General features: G+C 41.1%; 3 pseudogenes; all 3 read left to right on the forward strand.

Annotated features, from left to right (window-relative positions):
- Positions 1 to 11,285: 11,285 nt before the first annotated feature.
- On the forward strand, positions 11,286 to 11,950 carry LOC117202902 (cytochrome c oxidase subunit 2-like; annotated as a pseudogene).
- A 248-nt stretch (positions 11,951 to 12,198) lies between these two features.
- Positions 12,199 to 13,040, forward strand: LOC117202901 (ATP synthase subunit a-like; annotated as a pseudogene).
- Positions 13,041 to 16,150: 3,110 nt separating this feature from the next.
- On the forward strand, positions 16,151 to 18,395 carry LOC117203201 (NADH-ubiquinone oxidoreductase chain 5-like; annotated as a pseudogene).
- The last annotated feature ends 200 nt before the right edge of the window (positions 18,396 to 18,595 follow it).

Below are 18,595 nucleotides of genomic sequence, written 5' to 3' on the forward strand. Positions count from 1 at the left end.
CATGTATTCAACAAATATTTAGTAAGTAACTGATATATACCAGCCACTGGTCTAAACATTGGAGATATAACAGTGAACAAGGCACATAAATTCCTACTAATGTAAAACTGACACATAGTGGGGAAGCAAATGATAAAAAGAATTGCACATACATACTTATAATGTTAAATAGTGCTAGGTAACCTGGAATAAATAAAACAGGGTTAAAAAAATAAAGCATGGAGGCTGGACGATAAAGCAGTGAGACAGATAGTGATATTTGAACAGAGACCTGTTTGCAGGGAGGGAGCAAGCCCTGCAGATGTCTGGGAGAAGAAATTCCAGGCAGGAATAAAAACAAGTGCAAAGGCCCTGTGATGGGAATAGACATAGCATATTTGGAAAACATCAAGAGGCTAGTGTGGTCAGAGATCAGTGAGTAGCAGGAAATGAGATTGCAGACACAATCATGGGCCAGGTATTTAGGGCCTTACAGGCCAAGGTAATGCATCTTGACTTATTGTTAATGTTATGGGAAACCATCTTGAGCTGGAGAATGACATGATTTGACTTACATTTTCTAAGGACGATTCAAGTGGCTGCTGGGTAGAAAATAGATCATAGGACGGGCAAGTGTAGAACGAGGAAAACCAGTCAGAAGGCTACTGCCATGGTCCAGGTCAGAGATGGTGGTGGTAACAGTGGGTGGGAGTTTCAGAGAGATTCAGGGTAGTTTTGTATAAAGAAAACCTCCAGGTATTATAGCTATCCAAATATAGAATTATCTGGGTGCTACAAAAGAGGTTTCTGTATTGGGAGAGGTATGGTCTGGAACAGGGATCAACAATCTATGGCCCACAGGCCAAATTGGGCCCACCGCCTGTTTTTATAAATAAAGTTTTATTGGAACGTAGTCATATTCATTATGGTCTGTGGCTGCCTTTGCACTAAAACAGCAGAGTTGAATCGTTGTAAGAAAACCATATGGTCTACAAACTTAAAATATTTATTGTCTGATCCTTTACAGAAAAAGTTTGCTGACCGGGTCTAGAGGACCCCTTGGTGCTTCCTCCCTTCCAGTTGCTATGAGTCCACGTGTAATTGTTCACTTGACACTTCTATGTTGTCTTTATTCCATCTAGTTAATAGACTCCTCACGGGTGTGAAGCTTGTTTTCTACTTCTCAAATATTTCTTCCTATTACCTGAATATAAACGGCTCAGCAATTTCCTTAGAATATACTCCCTTTTGGGAGGTCAAGTAAAGAGGCCATCCTCATACCGTGAAGGAAAAAGAATTGTTCCAAGGTCCCAAGGGTAACAGTAATATTTCCTTCTAGAGAAAAAGTCTATCCCATTGGCAATATCCACAAGGTAGTGTAACCAAGCAGGACCCTATGGGGCCTTCCCAGGACAGACCCCTCCCCTATAACTTCTGCTTTAGCTCCTCTGTGAAGTACCTAGATAATAGTATTTGATGCACATTTCCTGAGTTGTTTTACAGATGCTAAAACCATCACCAAATGGGGGCTTCCCCGGTGGCGCAGTGGTTGGGAGTCCGCCTGCAGATGCGGGGGACGCGTGTTCGTGCTCCGGTCCGGGAGGATCCCGCATGCCGCGGAGCGGCTGGGCCCGTGGGCCATGGCCGCTGAGCCTGCGCGTCCGGAGCAAAAAAAAAAAAAAAAAACCATCACCAAATGGAAGAAATAAACTACTTGAGGACCATGAGCCCCCAGACCTGCTGGTGCCTAAGAATTGACAATGTTAATCACTGTGACACCACCCTGTTACCTCAACATCAACCACGAGCTGATCACATACCCTGCGACCCCACTCCTGGCTTTTAAAAATGTTCTGTTGAAACCCTTCAGGGAGTTCGGGGTATTCTGAGCACGAGCCACACATTCTCCTTGCTTGGTCCTGAAATAAACCTTTCTCTGCTCTGAACTCTGACGTTTCGGTTTGTTTGGCCTCACTGTGCACCAGGCACGTGAACTTGCATTCAGTAACAGCAGCTCAGTAGCTGCTTAATAAAGTCATCTTGATATTTTTAAGAAATGATATGTGGGATTAAGGACGAAATGTTTGAAGTCTAAAGATGAAGATCTTGCTTCTGGTAATACACCTAGACCAAGAGTAATGAAAACAAGTAACTCACCAGCCGAGACAGGCTGGTCCAGCTCTCAGGCTTCAGACAAGTCACACATTTGGAGAACTGAGGAATTCCATGCCTGAACAGTCAGTTACATTTCTTTTAATGAATGAGAAGAATGTTTACACAAGATACAAACAAATTATTAAAAAAAAAAAAAGCAGCAAGAGCTTCATCTCTACCACATAAAACCCTGGAATTTGAAATGCAAACAATCCTTATTTTCTCACATGAAGAATAGAGCATTGGAAGAACAACAAGGCTGAGCAAAAGCAGAAATTCTTTAAAGGAAGAAAAGGGAGGGTTTCTTACTTAACGATAGGCTCAAGATCCTGAAAATGATGAGAGAGAACAGGGGGCAAGGAAGGGGCAGAATGTTTCATTGAGACTGTTACTTGTGGTGAACTAATGACACTGCTGCTGGCTTCCAGAAAGTAGGTTTTCCTCTCCCCTTTGCCTCCACTAACAAAAACATCAGATGGACTTCTACTTTGAAAAATGCTATCATTAAGACCAATTATGAGGAACAGAGTTTTTAACTGAAATTCTTGAAATCATTTTCGAGTCTCCATATAGCTTATATACATACAAAAAATTAAATTAGAGATAATTATTCAGACAATCAAACCAAAAAGAAAGTCCCAAACCTGCTTTTTGTGTTCTTTGCGTAGATCGATTAATGATTATATGGAAAGCCTAAAACAATGTTCACTGTTTGTCTCAGCAATTGCTTTACGTGGGCAGTGGCAATCACTGCAAAATTGTTAGTTTCCTCTGTGTTTTTAGTGATATGTTATAGTGATCAGTTTAAATAATTTTGTAGGTTTTTAACAGGACTGTTGCATAAAAACCTTCACTTCTGGAGCCCAGCTTTACAAATTCTTCCCAGAGTGCCCTTCTCTAAGCATATCTAGGCTAATAACTATTTGGTATGTGACTGTCCATTTATGTATCACACCCATGCCTGTGTATCACTTAGGGCAGATTAATCTAGCTAACCTTTATAGGCTGCATGGTGAGTGATAACACAAATGCCACCATATATATATATATTTTTTTTTTTTTGAGGTACGCGGGCCTCTCACTGTTGTGGCCTCTCCCGTTGCAGAGCACAGGCTCCGGACGTGCAGGCTCAGCGGCCATGCCTCACGGGCCCAGCCGCTCCGCGGCATGTGGGATCTTCCCAGACTGGGGCACGAACCCGTGTCCCCTGCATCAGCAGGCAGACTCTCAACCACTGCGCCACCAGGGAAGCCCCACCACCTTATATTTTTTTACATAGGAGAGGCAGAGCACTGGTGAAGGAGTTGTAAAACCACCAATCAACTTGGGACAGGCCACTGGACACCTCTGAGCTTCTGTTTTTTTCCATCTATACAATGGTAATAGTAATATATAAGAGTTATGTTACTCGAACAAACTATTTTAACATCATAACTGTGAATCGACTAACTATGAATGGAGAGCACAAAAAGGATTATCATCATTATAAAATACCTTGTCTTATATTGGACCCCAGATTTCCTTGGAATGATTCTATGTCTGGGGAAGAATGCATTGGTAACCAGTAATGGTCTTGGTAAGAAAATACAGCTGACCCTTGAACAGTATATGTTTGAACTGCATGGGTCCACTTATACGTGGATTTTTTTTTTCAATAAATATACAGTCCACCCTTTACTCATGGGTTTCACATCCACGGATTCAACCAACTGCAGCTAACTGAGGATCAAAATTTCTATCCTTGGTTCATTGAATCTTCCAATGCAAAACCTGAGGACACAGAGGGCCAGCTGTCCTAGGAGTGGATGCTTGTGAACACTAAGACTTCATCACTAATACAGGAGACACTGTAGCAGGTCTAGCCATTTCTTACAGCAGTTTGCTTCCTCCAAATTCCTCTATGTCTCTTTTAAAACTTGGGGTTCTGGTGGCCACATTCTCAAACCCTAAGCCAGGCAGTATATGTAATTTGACCTGGGACTTTTGTCCTGTGATCAAGTATAAGAGACATTTTGTGGGACATACTGTATAGCACAGGGAACTATACTCAATATCTTGTAATAACATATAATGGAAAAGAATCTGAAAAAGAATATACAGGGTGGGAGGGAGGGAGATGCAAGAGGGAAGAGATATGGGGACATATGTATATGTATAACTGATTCACTTTGTTATAAAGCAGAAACTAACACACCATTGTAAAGCAATTATACTCTAATAAAGATGTTAAGAAAAAAGAATATACATATATATGTATAACTGAATCACTTTGCTGTACACTTGAAATTAATACAACATTGTAAATTAACTATATTTCGATTTTTTAAAAAGAGACATTTTGTAAGCTATATTGTGGACACCAAATTACTGGAATTTCTGGGACTTTTTTTCATGGGAAAGAATCAGAATATTTGAAATCTAGAAAGTCCCTGATAATCAAGGATTTATGGACATGATGCTTATGACAGGTAATCCACAAATGCCAAGTTTTTAGAAGCAGAGTTCAACTTTAAATGCAGAAAAATCATCTGGAACTTGGTTAATACCAGCTTTAATGAGGCAAATGTGCTTTCTATCTAGTAAATTAAAATGAAGAGAAAAAGGCAGAAAAGCAAACACCCCTTTATCATCAAGTGATGATCTCAGAATTTCCTTTTGAATCCTGTGACCCAGTGAAGACATTGCTCCTCTTTCTGATGTGCCTTAGTTTAAAAACAGAGGTCTGAAGTGAGAGGTGGGGAGGAATAGGGCAGGAATTATTAAAAAGGTAAAAAGTCTGTACTGTAAACTATACAGATCAAATATTATGGGACATTCTACATGAATGACTACTGTTATTCTTAGTTTGTTAAAAACTTTGCAAATTTTGGTTTTGAATAGCATTTGGGTTTATCCGATTTAGTAGGAGTAAAGGCAGGGAGGGGAAAGAGAGGTGGAAATTATATTTTAGCGAAAACATGGAAGAAGAAAGGGATAGTGTTTGCATGCAAAATTTAGCTTCCTAGTAATCAAGGTAAAGAGGAAACTATGATGAGTTATGCAACTTCTTTATTCTAGTAGAAGCAAACAGGCCAATTACTCAGGAGAGACAAACCTTTTCTGACACTGAGCTCTGAAAATAATTTGTCACAGAGGTTTTTGTATAAAGGACCTTGAACAATTTCATGGATGGTATTTTCCAGTTAGGAAATTTTACAGACATTTGAGAGCTGAGCTGTTAGAGAAATGCTCTTTCATGCAGGATAGGAAAGACAGAATCTTTTTCTCTCTCTCCCTCTCACTGCCCCCCAAACGGCCCCCACCCAAACACTTACATCCTAGTCCAAGCACACATGCCTTCAAAGGCCATGTAGCCCAGATGCTGCACGGCCATCGGGGAGCCACAATTAACGTCATTACTCACGGCTTTTCAGGGAGGTGATAAGAGGTATACTCCCTTTGAAGCTGGCATAACCATTCATCCTGTCCCAGCAGCCTGCATACCGAAAGTGGGATTTGTAGCAGCTGTTTCATTTTGCTGCCTGTCCTGCCATTCTTTCTCCCATAGAGGAGTTAAGAAAGAACAAAAGGTAAAGGAGAAAGTTGCTCACATTCTCTCTTTCACCCAGCAAGTTTGTGGTTAGCGTCATTCTTGGCCTGAAGGAGAGATCTGAATCTCCATGCTGTGATCCTAAGGAGAAGGAAGGTGATGGCAGATGTAGATGAAAACAGTAGGTTCCCTGGGCTCTTGGTGTCATAGAACATGACAACTCCATAGAGAGAGAGGTGAGAGTCAGAGCACAGAGGAATGCGTTTCTCAGAATGCTACCCTCTGCGCTTGACTGCTTATTAAAGACCCATCAGAACAAAAACCCGAACAGGCTGCTAACTGGTGCTTTGGTGGATTAACACTGGGCTGGACCCCACATTCTGAGATTTCAAAGTTCCTTTGAAGTTAGCATATTAGGAAATCACATTGCAAAGTACCACTGTAAATTTTAGATGTTTCCTGAAAGCTCTGTGATGGAAGAAGAGTTGACTCATTCTTTAGGATTTAAAAAGGGGGAGAACGAAGTCTTTTCTACGACAAACGCAAAAGTAATAATTCCCCCCAATGAATGAAAAAAAGAACATGGAAGTCTCGTGGATTTGCCAAAGGCGATTTTTTTCTTCTAAAGGTTCAGTTCCTTTCAGAAGTTCATAACATTTCTGTTTCCTTAATGTGGCCCTACATCTTAATAGTCTTAACATTAGAGTAATTTCTTTAAAATATTCAAATGCGACTCATCATTAAAGTGGCCATTATCATCCTTGACTTTGTTAATGTTATTTTAGTGGCTTCTCAGTCTGAGGGACCTGAAGTCCTCAGTAGAAGGAATTAGTTTTCTGCCTCCTCTTAGGATCACTCAGGTTGGCTTGGGGATTAGGCTCTGTGAGGCCTGGAGGACACAAGGTGAGGGACAGTGTTCTGTCCTCAAGGAATCAGATCCTGATTCCTGCCACAAACTGGAAGTTATGGCTTTCCAGGCATGAATGCGGAACACATACCGAGTTCCTGGAGGAGCCTTCTTTACATCAGTGCTTCTTAGAAAAGCTAAAAACAAATCACACAAAAATAAAGAAAATATCACACTCGTTAAAGAGTACGTAAGAGAAATGCACTGCTATTTAAAGGTAGCTGTAGCATTTGATGTAGATCTAATGACTTTCCTGTTATCACATCTGTGTATATTTATACCTATCTCAGCACAGAAACATGCGTCACCACGGATGCCTTGAAAGTAGCCGAGGTTATGGTGTGGGGGATGAACACAAAATTTAACTACAAGATGAAGCTTCTTGAAAGGTCAGTGGGGTGGAGAATAGTAATTGTTCCAGCTGAGCAACTCTCCACAGTACATTTTTGATGCAATGACTAATTATTGTGATTATTTTCATCAGTGAAGCCTCCATTAGAGCTAAACACATTCATTTCCTCTTTTCCTCCTCAAAAGTATTTCAAGCTTTGGAGGAATTCCATATGTTTTCTACCTATACTTAGGAAGTGTGCTCTCTGTATGTTTCCACAAATGGTGAACTACCTTTCTTCCCGCTGTTCTGCTGTCTATGAGGCAGTAGTTTTCTCTTCTTTGTGTCTATTCTAGAAAGCCAAATGGAGCTGAATGAGAACAATTAGCACCTAAGTTGATAAAATTCTCATCTGACCTTTGGAGACCCCTGGGCTCACAGCCTGTAGCCAATAAGCTACAGTTGAACATAACGAGCTGACACATCATTGCAATAAAAGGGAGTAGTACGTGTAGAAACTGTAGGTCTTTAAAAAAATTAATTTTAGCCCCTAAAAAATTACTGTCTACAGTTTTACAGATTTATATCAAATATGGCCTCTTTACTGAGCATTTTTCCAAAGAACTTGTAGAAGAGAGTGTGGTTTTGGAGTTGACGCATCTGCATGGTGGAAAGGATGAAAGATTAACAGAATATTTAAATATAAAACATCACTTATAACACCATCATCATAATAATGTCTTAAATTCCTATAATGTCTTAGACTTTTTTTTTTTTTTGGCCACGCTGCACGGCATGCAGGATCCTAGTTCCCCGACTAGGGATTGAACCCGGGCCCCCTACAGTAGAAGCTCGGAGTCCTAACCACTGGACCGCCAGAGAACTCCCTGTCTTAGACTTTTCAAAGGGTTTTCACACATATTCTTGTTTGCTCTTTGTGGACCTAGGCATGACACACCTATTGAATTTGAAACTAAAGAGCATAGATGAAAAGCATACTTCTCAAGACATGACCTGGGAAGAACAGTCCAGTTTTCCAGATGGTGAGATGTCTACACTACCGTAAAGACAAACACTAAGACTGGGCCTTCAGAAGCAAAATGCAGAAGAGATTTAGGGGAACATATTAACCAGATTGTCATATTCCTTCTCCTTCCAGCTCAGCCCCAAATTGTAATTAAGGAAAAAACTATCTTGGCCTGTCTTGTTTGAATTCATGGTATAATTGTCAGCTGTTTATCTGCTCAGGCAACTAGGTGGCTAATTTGGTTTTTCAGTCTTTGAACAAATCTTTGATAGTTTAAAATGCCTGATGAGTGGAAGATATTGGGACCACCCTTCTTTTCACATGGATGACTTCTGAGAATGATCGTGCACAGGAATCAAACTTCATTTCAGTTTGCTAAAGTCAATTTAAATAAATCTAAGCACAATACATTCATTTGGCCAATGATTTTAAAACTCAGAACCCCAAAATTTTATAAACTTAGTTTGTAGCTAGCAGCCTTAAACGTGTTTTTAATAGTTGGTTGTTTCTCTTGTTTTTTTAATTTTTATTTTATTTTATTTTTGGCCGCGTGGCACAGCTTGAGGGATCTTAGTTCCCCAACCAGGGATCAAACCCCTGCCCACAGCAGTGAAAGCACGGAGTCCTACACTGGACCACCAGGGAATACCTAGAACTCCAGAATTTTATAACAGTGGGACAGGCTGGAAAATCAGTAACAGACGGATGTTAAGATATCTGTCCTTTCAATGAAAACATGTGAGAGTAGACAAAGAATTTATGAGTATAGATTTCAGAAAGTTTGGTTTAAAATTGTGCTGGAACATGCTAATATCTTAGGGAAGACTATAAATGTCAGTGTATTTTATATTGTCTTCACTCATAATAGCTCCCCTTATACTCAAATTATGACTATTTATTACTTAACAAATTGTAGTGTTTAAATGTCTTCAGCCTTATCTAGAGATATAACAAGGAGTTTTCCTTTCAGGTGTTTTGGAAACAGTCCAAAAGTAGACTCTTCATCTTTGACTGCATAGCATGTCTTAATGGAATAGTTATAATGGTAATTATTCATATTTATTGTATTTTCCTTAAAGATGCTTTAAATGCATATTTTACATTTCATTACGTCATAATGTGGCATCATAAACTGAAACATGAAACCACTTTGTGTTACAAGTACTAAATATCCCTATAAAATGGGAAATTCTCTTTATTTATTTACTTTTAAAAAATATTTATTTTGGTCGCGCCAGGTCTTAGTTGCGGCACGTGAGATCTTCATTGTGGCATGCAGGAACTTTCAGTTGCGGCATGCGGACTCTTAATTGTGGCATGCATGTGCAATCTAGTTCCCCGACCAGGGATTGAACCCCCGTTCCCTGCATTGGGAGCACGGAGTCTTACCCACTGGACCACCAGGGAAGTCCCAGGGAGATTCTCTTTAAACGGCACCTTCTGAAGAACTATTTTTCTACATCTCTCTAGGTACTGCATTTCATAACTCGATTCCTTTCAATTTTAACAATAATTGGCTTTGCATAAAATCTTAAAGCTGGGAGGTATATCTGTTGAGAGGATTGCTTTCAGCTACCAGCAGTGAAAAACTTGACAAACGGTAGCTTAAAAAAGTAAAAGGTGGGCTTCCCTGGTGCGCAGTGGTTGGGAGTCCACCTGCCGATGCAGGGGGCATGGGTTCGTGCCCCAGTCCGGGAGGATCCCACGTGACGCGGAGCGGCTGGGCCCGTGGGCCATGGCCTCTGGGCCTGCGCGTCCAGAGCCTGTGCTCCACAGCGGGAGAGGCCACAGCGGTGAGAGGCCCGCGTACCGCAAAAAAAAAAAAAAAAAGTAAGAGGTTTATTGGGCTCTGACAACTTTTGTTCATCCTCTTTAGCAAATGACCTTTGTCTTCATTACCATAACATGGCCACTGTACCTCAGGCCTCCCTTCTGCACTCCAGATCAGAAGAGAAGGGGTGGGTGAAGGGCAGCAGTCAAGAGGCCTTCCTGGTAAGCCAGCTGAGTCTGTCTCTGTTTTCCTTTTTGAGATATAATTCACATACAATAAAATTCACCCCTTTAAAGTGTAAAATTCAATGTTTTTTAGTATACTTACAAGGTTGTGCAATCATCACCACTATCCAATTCCAGAACATTTCCATCATTCCAAAGAGAAACCCATACTCATGTAGCAGCCAGTCCCCATTCCCCCTCTCCCTTCACATAGCCCCTGGCAACCACTACCCACTTTTTGTCTCTATGCTTATTCTGCACATTTTGTATAAATGAAACCATACAATGTGTGGCCTTTTGTGTCTGGCTCCCTTTGTGTCTGGCTTCTTTCACTTAGCATAATATTTTCAAGGTTCATCCACTGAATGGAAGTATCGGTACTTCACTCCTTTTTATGACTGAATAATATTCCATTAGATGGATATAACACATTGGCATAGGGACATTTGGATTGTTTCCACTTTGAGGCTATTATGAATAATGCTGCTGACAGGACTAAAAAGCACTAACAGGCATTGTCCCCTAGCTAATTCATCATTAGATATTGTCCTTCATAATACCTACTATGTAACCACACACTTTCGCTATGTGCTGTCAATGGGAGCTGTTTTCGCTATCATAGGTGGATTTGTACACTGATTCCCACTATTCTCAGGATATACACTCAACTCAACATGAGCAAAAATTCACTTTGCAATCATATTTGTGGGTGTCAACATAACCTTCTTCCCACAACTTTTTTTTTTTTTTTTTTTTTGGCGGTACGTGGGCCTCTCACTGTTGTGGCCTCTCCCGTTGTGGAGCACAGGCTCTGGACGTGCAGGCTCAGCAGCCATGGCTCACAGGCCCAGTCACGCCACAGCATGAGGGATCTTCCCGGAATGGGGCACGAACCCACGTCCCCTGCATCGGCAGGTGGACTCTCAACCACTGCGCCAGCAGGGAAGCCCCCCACAACATTTTTTAGGCTTATCTGGCATGCCTCAACGATACTGCGACTACCCAGATGCCTATACAACATGAAATACTATTTCATCAATAGGCTCATTCGTCTCATTAACAGCAGTCATGCTGATAATCTTTATTATCTGAGAATCATTCACATCCAGACGAGAAGTACTAACAGTAGAACTCACTACTACAAATTTAGAGTGACTAAATGGATGTCCTCCACCATACCATACACTTGAAGAGCCAACCTACATCAATCTAAAGTAGTCAAGAAAGGAAGGAGTCGAACCCTCTTCTGTTGGTTTCAAGCCAACATCATAGCCGCTATGTCTTTCTTCATGAACGAGGTATTAGTAAAATTTTATATAACTTCGTTGAAGTTAAGTCACAGGTGGAAATCTTGTATATCTCTATGGCATATCCCTTCCAACTAGGTTTTCAAGATGCAACGTCACCCATCACAGAAGACCTACTACACTTTCACAACCACACACTAATAATTGTTTTCTTAATTAGCTCCCTGGTTCTTTACATTATTGTACTAATACTAACAACTAAGCTACACATACTAGCACGATAGACGCACAAGAAGTAGAAACTATCTGGACTATCTTACCAGCCATTATCTTGACCTTAATTGCCCTGCCATCACTACAAACTCTTTACATAATAGATGAAATTTATAATCCCTCTCTTACTGTAAAAACTATGGGTTACCAATGACACTAAAGCTATGAATATATTGACTACGAAGACCTAAATTTTGACTCCTATATAATCCCAACATCAGACCTAAAACCAGGGGAATGACAACTCCTAGAAGTAGACAACCGAGTAGTTTTGCCCATAGAGATAACAATCTGAATGCTAATCTCCTCTGAAGATGTACTGCACTCATAAGCCGTACCTTCCTTAGGCCTAAAAATGGACGGAATCCCAGGACACCTAAATCAAACAACCCTAATATCAACACAACCAGGCTTACATTACGGACAGTGTTCAGAGATCTGTGGGTCAAACCATAGCTTCATGCCAATTGTCCTTGAGTTAGTGCCTCTAAAATACTTTGAAAAATGATCCGCATCTATGCTATACGCTCATTAAGAAGCTAGGTTAGCGTTAACCTTTTAAGTTCAAGACTTAGAGCTAAAATTCTCCCTAAGGATATGCCACAACTAGATATATCAACATGATATTACCATTTCATCTATATTTCTAACACTATTTATTATATTTCAACTAAAAGCCTCAAAACATATCTACTACCCCAACCCAGAGTCAACGCTCACTAAAGTGCAAAAACAACCTACCCCTAGAGAGGCAATATGAATGAAAATTTATTTGCCCCTTTCGTGACCCCAACAATAATAGGCCTCCCCGTAGTCATTCTAATTATTATATTCCCAAGTATTTTATTTCCAACATCAAAACAACTAATTAACAATCACATAATTTCCCTTCAACAATGGCTAATCCAGCTTACATCAGAACAAACAATAAGCATCCGTAATCATAAAGAACAGACTTGATCACTAATACTGATATCGCTCATTCAATTTATTGGGTCAACCAACCTTCTTGGACTACTGTCCCACTCATTTACACCCACCATGCAGCTCTCAGTGAATGTGGGAATAGCAGTTCCCCTATGAGCCGGTACCGTGGTTATAGGTCTCCGCAACAGAACAAAAGCATCTCTAGCTCACTTCCTACCACAAGGCACACCCACCCCCGTCATCCCCATGCTAGTAATTATCGAAACTATCAGCCTATTCATCCAACCAGTAGCACTAGCTGTGCGACTAACGGCCAATGTTACAGCAGGTCATTTATTAATACATCTAATCGGAGAAACAACCTTAGTGCTAATAAGCAGCAGCACATTCACGGCTCTCATTACATTCATTATTCTCACCCTACTCACTATCCTCGAATTCGCCGCCGCTATAATTCAAGCCTATGTGTTTACCCTCTTAGTAAGCTTATATCTGCATAACAGCACATAATGACCCACCAAACCCGCACGTACCACATAGTAAATCCTAGTCCTTGGCCCCCTACAGGAGCCCTTTCAGCCCTCCTCATAACATCAGGCCTAATCATATGATTCCACTTCAACTCAATAATTCTACTAATACTAGGCCTACTAACTAACACTCTAACAATATATCAGTGATGACAAGTTGTTATTCAAGAAAGCACTATCCAAGGCCACCACACACCAACCGTCCAAAAGGGACTTCAATACGTAATAATCTTATTTATTGTCTCAGAGGTCCTCTTTTTTTTTTTTTTTTTTTTTTTTTTGAGGCACTCGGGCCTCTCACTGCTGTGGCCTCTCCTGCCGCGGAGCACAGGCTCTGGACGCGCAGGCTCAGCGGCCATGTCTCACGGGCCCAGCCGCTCCGCGGCATGTGGGATCCTCCCAGACCCGGGCACGAACCCGTGTCCCCTGCATCGGCAGGCAGACTCTCAACCACTGCGCCACCAGGGAAGCCCAGAAGTCCTCTTTTTTACCCACTTCTTTTGAGCCTTCTATCACTCAAACCTCACCCCTACCCCTGAGTTAGGCGGGTGTTGGCCACCAACAGGCATTCGCCCTCTAAACCCCTTGGAGGTACTGCTTCTCAACACTTCCGTGCTATTGGCCTCTGGCGTGTCCATCACTTGGGCCCATCACAGCCTTATGGAAGGAAATCGTAAGCACACACTTCAAGCCCTCTTTATTACAATTACTCTTGGTGTCTATATTTTACATTCCTACAAGCCTCAGAGTATTACGAAGCCCCATTTACGATCTCAGATGGGCTCTATGGATCGACTTTCTTTGTGGCTACAGGATTCCACAGACTACGCGTAATCATTGGGTCTACCTTCCTTGTTGTTTGTTTCCTGCGCCAATTAAAATTCCACTTCACATCCCACCACCACTTCGGCTTTGAAGCCGCTGCTTGATACTGACATTTTGTAGATGTTGTATGATTATTCCTTTACGTATCTATCTATTGATGAGGCTCATAGTTCGTTTAGTATTAATTAGTGCAACCGACTTCCAGTCCGTTACTTTTGGTACACTCCGAAAAAGAATAATAAACCTAATATTGACCCTATTAACAAATACAACAGTAGCCTCATTACTCGTACTCATCGCCTTCTGATTTCCTCAACTAAACACTCATGCAGAAAAAACAAGCCCTTATGAATGAGGATTTGACCCTACAGGATCCGCCCACCTACCTTTTTCCATAAAATTTTTCCTAGTAGCAATCACGTTCCTCCTTTTTGACCTAGAAATTGCTCTCCTACTACCCCTCCCCTGAGCAACTCAAACAAACAACCTAAAAACAATACTCACCATGGCTTTACTTTTAATCTCATTATTGGCAATTAGACTGGCCTACGAGTGAACTCAAAAGGGACTGGGGTGAGCTGAATATGGTATTTAGTTTAAAACAAAATAAACGACTTTGACTCATTAGATTATGATTAGACTCATAATTACCAAGTGTCTTTAGTACATATAAACATTATCATAGCTTTCACTATATCCCTCATGGGTTACTAATATATCAATCCCACCTAATATCCTCACAACTATGTCTAAAAGGCATAATATTATCACTATTTATCCTGGCGGCCCTGGCAATCTTAAATTCACACCTTACTTTAGCGAGCATAATACCAATCATCTTGCTGGTGTTCACAGCCTGCAAAGCAGCACTTGGGCTAGCCTTACTAGTAGTAGTATCAAATATCTATGGCACTGATTACGTACAAAACCTCCACCTTCTCCGATGCTAAAATTCATCATCCCCACAATCATACTAATACCCCTAACTTGATTATCAAAAAGTAATAGAGTCTGAATTAACTCCACAATCCACAGCCTACTAATTAGTCTCACAAGCCTACTTCTTCTTAACCAATTCAACGACAATAGCCTTAACTTCTCATTAATATTCTTCTCCGACTCCCTGTCCGCACTATTATTAATCCTAACAACGTGGCTCCTTCCTCTAATACTAATAGCCAGACAGTCTCACCTACTCAAAGAACCACTAATCCAAAAAAAATTATATATCACGATACTAATCATATGACAAACATTTCTAATCATAACATTCACCGCCACAGAACTAATTCTATCTTACATTATATTTGAGGCTACTCTAGTTCCTACCCTTATTATCATCACCCGCTGAGGTAACCAAACAGAACGCTTTAATGCAGGACTCTACTTGTTATTCTACACACTAGTTGGATCACTCCCACTGCTAGTGGCATTAGTATGTATATAAAATACCACGGGCTCTCTGAATTTTCTAGTACTTCAGTGTTGAGCCCAGCCACTATCCAACTCCTGCACCAAAGTCTTTGTATGACTGGCCTGCACGATAGCCTTTGTAGTAAAAATACCCCTCTACGGCCTCCACCTCTGACTACCCAAAGCACACGTAAAGGCTCGCATTGCAGGTTCTACAGTCCTCGCAGCCGTATTACTAAAACTCGGGGACTACAGCATGCTACGAATCACGTCAATACTCAACACCCTAACAGAATTCAGAGCGCACCCTTTCCTCATGCTCTCTCTATGAGGAATAATCATAACCAGTTCTATGTGTCTACGTCAAACAGACCTAAAATCACTCATTGCCTACTCTTCAGTCAGCCACACAGCGCTCGTTATTGCAGCTATCCTCTTTCAAACGCCCTGAAGCTACATAGGGGCTACCGCCCTAATAATCGCCCACGGCCTCACATCATCTGTATTATTCTGCCTAGCAAACTCAAACTATGAATGAATCCACAGTCGAACTATAATCCTAGCCCGAGGCCTACACATTCTCCTCCCACTGATAGCCACTTGATGACTGCTAGCAAGCCTGACAAACCTGGCCCTGCCCCCTACTATCAATCTAATCGGAGAGCTGTTCATAGTCATATCGACTTTCTCAGGATCAAACCTCACTACCATCTTAATAGGAACTAACATTGTAATTACAGCCCTATACTCTAGGTACATACTAATCACAACACAACGTGGTAAATGTACGCACCACATCAATAATATTATGCCCTCCTTCACACGACAAAATGTCCTTATAGCCCTCCACATCCTACCACTCCTACTCCTGTCACTAAATCCTAAAATCATCCTGGGCCCCCTATACTGTAAATATAGTTTAAAAAAAACACTAGATGGTGAATCTAGCAACAGAAGACTAAAACTTCTTATTGACTGAGAAAGTATTACAAGAACTGCTAATTCATGCCCCCATGCCTAGTAGTATGGCTTTTTCAGACTTTTAAAGGATAGTAGTTATCCATTAGTCTTAGGAACCAAAAAATTGGTGCAACTCCAAATAAAAGTAATAAACCTGTTCTCTTCCTTTGCCTTAGTCACATTACTAATACTAATTATCCCGATTATAATAACTAACACAAACTTCTACAAAAGTGATAAATACCCATCATATGTAAAAAGTACTCTTTCATGTACTTTTATTACCAGCCTAATCCCAATGATAATATTCCTTCACACAGGCCAAGAAATAATCATTTCAAACTGATACTGGATCACCATCCAAACCCTTAAATTAACGCTCAGCTTCAAAATAAATTACTTCTCAATAATATTTGTACCAGTAGCATTGTTTATTACGTGGTCTATCATAGAATTCTCAATATGATACATACATTTAGACCTTACATTAATCAGTTCTTCAAATACCTACTCCTCTTCATCATTATCATACTAATCCTTGTTACTGCTAAGAGTCTCTTCCAGCTTTTCATTGGGTGGGAGGGGGTCGGAATCATATCTTTCTTACTCATCGGGTGATGACATGGACGAACAGACACAAACACAGCTGCCCTCCAAGCAATCTTATATAACCGCATCAGGGATATCAGATTCATTCTATCAATAGCATGATTTCTATCCAACTCAAACGCATGAGACCTACAACAACTTTTTTTGTTTGTTTGTTTGTTTGTTTTTTGTTTTTTGCGGTACGCGGGCCTCTCACTGCTGTGGCCTCTCCCGTTGCGGAGCCCAGGCTCCGGACGCGCAGGCTCAGCGGCCATGGCTCACGGGCCCAGCCGCTCCGCGGCATGTGGGATCTTCCCGGACCGGGGCACGAACCCGTGTCCCCTGCATCGGCAGGCGGACTCTCAACCACTGCGCCACCAGGGAAGCCCTACAACAACTTTTTATACTCGACCTAAACTCTTTAAACCTCCCCCTTACAGGACTTGTATTAGCCGTAGCCGGAAAATCAGCTCAATTTGGACTTCACCCCTGACTCCCCTCAGCAATAGAAGGTCCCACCCCCGTAACAGCCCTACTCCACTCAAGCACAATAGTCATAGCAGGGATCTTCCTACTTACCCGATTTTACCCTCTAACAGAAAACAATAAACTTATTCAAAAAATAACGTTATGCCTGGGAGCCCTTACCACTCTATTCACAGCTATACGTGCTCTCACCCAAAATGATATTAAAAAAATTATTGCTTTCTCTACCTCAAGCCAATTAGGTCTAATGATTGTAACTATCGGCATCAACCAGCCCTATCTAGCATTCTTACACATTTGCTCACATGCTTTCTTTAAAGCCATACTATTCATGTGCTCCAGATCTATTATCGACAACTTAAACAACAAACAAGATATTCAAAAAATAGGAGGCCTATTCAAGACCTTACCCTTTACCGCAACCGCCATTATCACTGGGTGCCTAGCACTGACAGGAGTGCTTTCCTCACCGGCTTTTATTCTAAAGACCTAATCATTGAAACCGCCAACACGTCTTATACCAACGCCTGAGCCCTATTAATAACTCTGTCACCTCCCTCACAGCCATCTACAGCACTCTCATTATCTTCTTCGCACTACTGGGACAACCCCACTCCTCCCCCTCAGCTCCTATCAGTGAAAACAACCCCCTCCTAATTAGCTGTATCAAACGCCTACTAATCGGAAGTATCTTTGCTGGATTCATCATCTCCAACAGCATTCTCCCAACAACTATCCCCCTAATAACCATACCTCTGCACTTAAAACTAACTGCCCTTATAGTAACAACTCTGGGCTTCGTGCTAGCACTCGAAATTAACCCCAACACACAAAATATACCTACTCCTCAAGCTCCTTTAAATTCTCTACTCTCCTAGGACATTGCCCCACCATTATACACCACCTACCCCCTTATCTAAACCTATTAACGAGCCAAAAATTAGCATCCTCTCTCCTAGACTTAATCTGATTAGAAACTATCTTACCAAAAACCACATCCCTCATTCAACTAAGATCCTCCACGCTAATCTCAAACCAAAAAGGTCTTATTAAACTATACTTCCTATCGTTTCTCATCACCCTCACCCTTAGCATACTTTTATTTAATTACCCCGAGTAATCTCTATGATAACCACAACACCAATAAACAATGACCAACCAGTAACAATCACTAACCAAGTACCATAACTATATAAGGCTGCAATCCCTATAGCCTCCTCACTAAAAAAAAAAAAACAGAATCACCGGTATCATAAATAACCCAATCCCCCAACCCCTTGAACTTAAACACAATTTCCACCTCCTCATCCTTCAAAATATAAAATACCATTTAAAACTCTACTATTAACCCTAAAAGAAACACCCCCAAAACAACCTTATTAGAAACCCAAACCTCAGGATACTGCTATAGCTATAGCCATTGT

The sequence above is a fragment of the Orcinus orca genome, chromosome 1, assembly GCF_937001465.1.
Source record: "Orcinus orca chromosome 1, mOrcOrc1.1, whole genome shotgun sequence".
Taxonomy (NCBI): domain Eukaryota; kingdom Metazoa; phylum Chordata; class Mammalia; order Artiodactyla; family Delphinidae; genus Orcinus; species Orcinus orca.